The 4,071-nt window shown below is 45.0% G+C and overlaps 1 pseudogene; it reads right to left on the reverse strand.

Moving 5' to 3' along the window:
• Positions 1 to 375: 375 nt before the first annotated feature.
• Positions 376 to 3,742, reverse strand: LOC149981479 (uncharacterized; annotated as a pseudogene).
• Between the last annotated feature and the right edge of the window lie 329 nt (positions 3,743 to 4,071).

Raw genomic sequence — 4,071 nt, forward strand, 5'->3', positions numbered from 1 at the left:
CAGTTTGACAAATTTCCGCCCTGCTAGAGCTGCCCCGGTGAACTGTAAGTGCTGTTAGGAAACGTCTTGGGGCAACAATGGCTCAGCCTCGAAGTGGTAAACCACACAAGCTCACAGAATGGGACCGCTGAGTGCTGAAGAGTGTAGCGCATAGAAATCGTCTGTCCTCGGTTGCAACACTCACTAGCGATTTCCAACCTGCCTCTGGAAGCAACATCAGCACAAGAAGCAGAGAGAACAATCTATGGTTTGGTTAGATGGATTTTTGACATTTTTTGGTCCTTCCTCTGAAACCATGTAGTATAGAGGTCCTGAATGACAGGGAGCTCACTGGGCAATTCTTATTACCCTCTGTAGCACCTTGTGGTCGGGTGCCTAGCAGTTGCAGGTGATGCAGCCAGTCAAGAGGCTCTCAATGGTATAGCTGTAGAACTTTTTGAGGATCTGAGGGCCCATGCCAAATCTTTTTAAACTCCTGAGGGGAAAGAGGCACTGTCGTACCCTCTTCATCACTGTGTGGGTATGTGTGGACCATGTTACAGTGCATTCGGAAAGTATTCAGAACCCTTGACTTTTTCCATGTTTCATTACAATACAGCGTTATTCTAAAATGGATGAACGTTTTTTCCCCCTCATCAATCTACACACAATACCCCATAATGACAAAGCAAAAACTTTATTTTTGATTTTTTTTGCAAATGCATAAAAAAAATGACATCACATTTACATAAGAATTCAGACCCTTTACTCAGTACTTTGTTGAAGCACTTTTAGCAGTGATTACAGCCTCTTCTTGGGCAAGACGTTACTAACTTGGCACACCTGTATTTGGGGAGTTTCTCCGATTCTTCTCTGCAGATTTTCTCAAACTGTCAGGAAGGATGGGGAGCGTTCACTGCACAGCTATTTTCAGGTGTCTCCAGAGATGTTAGATCGGGTTCAAGTCCAGGTTCTGGCTGGGCCCCTCAAGGTCATTCAGAGACTTGTCCCGAAGGCACTTCTGCGTTGTCTTGGCTGTGCGCTTAGGGTCATTGTCCTGTTGGAAGGTGAACCTTCGCCCCAGTCTGAGGTCCTGAGCGCTTTGGAGCAAGTTTTTGTCAAGGATCTCTCTGTACTTTGCTACATTCATCTTTCCCTTGATCCTGACTAGCCTCCCAGTACCTGCCACTGAAAAAGATCCCCACAATATGATGCTTCCACCATGCTTCACCATGGGGATGGTAACAGGATTCCTCCAGATGTAACGCTTGGCATTCAGGCCAAAGAGTTCAATCTTAGTTTCATCAGACCAGAGAATCTTGCTTCTCATGGCCTGAGAGGTCTTTATGTACCTTTTGGCAAACTCCAAGCATGCTGCCATGTGCCTTTTACTGAGGAATGGGTTCTGTCTGGCAACTCTACCATGACTGCCTGATTGGTGGAGTGCTGCAGAGATGGTTGTCCTTCTGGAAGTTTCTCCCATAACCACAAAGGAACTCTGGAGCTCTGTCAGAGTGACCATTGGGTTCTTTGTCACCTCCCTGACCAAGACCCTTCTCCCCTGATTGCTCAGTTTGGCCGGCCGGCCAGCTCTAGGAAGAGTCTTGGTGGTTTCAAGCTTCTTCCATTTAAGAATGATAGAGACAACTGTGTTCTTGGGGACCTTAAACGCTGCAGACATTTTTTGGTACGCTTCCCCAGATCTGTGACTCGACACAATCCTGTTCCGGAGCTCTACAGACAATTCCTTTGACCTCATGGCTTGGTTTTTGCTTTGACATGCACTATCAACTGTGGGACCTTATATAGACAGGTGTGTTCCTTTCTAAATCATGTCCAATCAATTTAATTTACCACAGGAAGACTCCAATCATGTTTTAGAAAAATCTCAAAGGCTGATCCATGGAAACAGGAAGCACCTGAGCTCAATTTCGAGTCTCGTAGCAAAGGGTCTGAATACTTATGTAAAGAAGGAATTTCTGTTATTCATTTTTAATAAATGAGCAAAAATGTCTAAAAACCTGTTTTTTGCATTGTCATTTTTGGGTATTGTGTGTAGATTGAGGAGGAAAATGTTTTATTTAATCCAATTTAATCAGTCCTATTACCATCGTGTCATCAGCAACTTGATTATGGTGTTGGTGTTGGAGTCATGTGCCCGGCCACGCAGTCATGGGTGAATAGGGAGTACAAGAGGGGACTAAGCACACACCCCTGATGGGCCCCCACTGTGTTGGTCAGCCTGGCCGATGCTACCATCACCGCCAGGCGGCCTCTCAGGAATTCCACGATCCAGTTGCAGAGGGAGGTGTTCAGTCCCAGGTTCCTGAGCTTGGTGAAGCGCTTGGAGGGGAGTATGGTGGTGATTGCTGACATGTAGACAATGAACAGCATTCTTACCTTACATTCTTATTATAGTTTTGTGATTTAATGTTAGTTTTTATTTACTTTAGTCTTTAGATTTTTATTTGAAATTCAGTTTAGTTTCAGTTCGTTTTCAGACTTTACTCATTTTAATTTAGTTACAGTTTGATAAAAAAAGATATATATATTAATTAGTTTCAGTTTTAGTGTTATGGACAGAAAGTAGCCAATGCGTGGGAGGCTAGGAGCCATTTTCTGTATGTTGTAGGCCTATAGTTAATTTTTTTGGGATGTCCCTTCTTGCCACTGGGGGAAAGTAATACATAGTGGGATGTGCCAGGACCATAGACTTGGATAGTCATAACATCTCTGTATCTGTGTCATGATGGCGTCTGTGAGAGCATGGGCAACGCCATTGAGGCCATGTCCATCTTGAAATAGCAAAAACATAAGCAATTCAAAACTTCTTCACAAATCTATCAGTTCACAGAGTGTGTGTGTGTGTGTGTGTGTGTGTGTGTGTGTGTGTGTGTGTGTGCGTGCGTGCGTGCGTACGTGCGTGTGTATGTGTGTGCATGTGTCTGTATGTGTGCATTCATCTTCAAGAAGACTACTTTCCAGAGAGGTGGTAGTTTGGTTTCTCAAGCCTGATGACAGTTGTCAACAGACAGAGAATATTCTCTCCCCAAACACTTGGGATGCAAGGGCAGGAACTAGATCCAGTGCCACAGGGCACAGCTTTGGATAAATAGCCATCTTTGCCTGCCAGAACCGCAGAGGTCCCTCTGTAAACATGCCCCCCTTTACCTCTTCCAGGTGTTTCCGCAGCTCACACGGGGCACTTTTTTCCCTGCCAGGTTGACCTTCCAGCTGGACAGTGACCTTAGAAACAATTTTTGATGCGAGGAAGCTATATTTCTGAAGCCCTGTGGTCGAGATGCTTGCTGGATTCATTGTGCTGGCATCTTCCTGGTGTCCTGCTGCTCCCCGTCTGTACTTTCAGATTTTCTGAAGTACAAAAGACTCTGCTGCCTTCATCAGTGGCTCCATCTCTGTTGAACGAGGTGGCAGAGACACACTTGGGTTGGATTGAAGTTGGCTGCCAGATGAGTCAGTGTGCATGCAAAGTGCTCACTCAATGACTTCAGGAGGACCTGTACCAACTGTTTTGCAACAGTAGTTGACTGCAAGTGTGCCTCAATGTTGAGAAGGCACGGCACCACATCAGACAGCAACTCGCTGTCAGTTTGGTGTGGATTGCAAACAGCTCCAGCAACTTCAAAAGCTACTCTAGCTTGGCCCATTCACGCTCAATACTTAGGACTTCTATCCTGTTATTATTTATTATTTTTATTAACCCATCCACCCCCCCCCCCCCCCCCCTCTTCAGAGGACACATATCTTTTTGGTTTTTTACAGCTTTTCTGCTACATATACATACATTTTACATATATATTTTACATACACATTTTACATACATGGTACTTTTATATAAAGCAGTCACATAACAATAATTCATTACCCAAACATAAACTCTTTAATCCCACCCCTCAGCCACTCTCAGCCCATCCCACCTACCACCATAGACATCAGCTCTTTAATCACACCCCTCAGCCACTCTCAGCCCATCCCACCTACCACCATAGACCTCAGCTCTTTAATCACACCCCTCAGCCACTCTCAGCACATCCCACCTATCACCATAGACCTCAGCTCTTTAATCCCAAC

This window comes from Oncorhynchus mykiss, chromosome 8 (genome assembly GCF_057628025.1).
Source record: "Oncorhynchus mykiss isolate SJ-2025 chromosome 8, ASM5762802v1, whole genome shotgun sequence".
In the NCBI taxonomy this organism is placed as follows: Eukaryota; Metazoa; Chordata; class Actinopteri; order Salmoniformes; family Salmonidae; genus Oncorhynchus; species Oncorhynchus mykiss.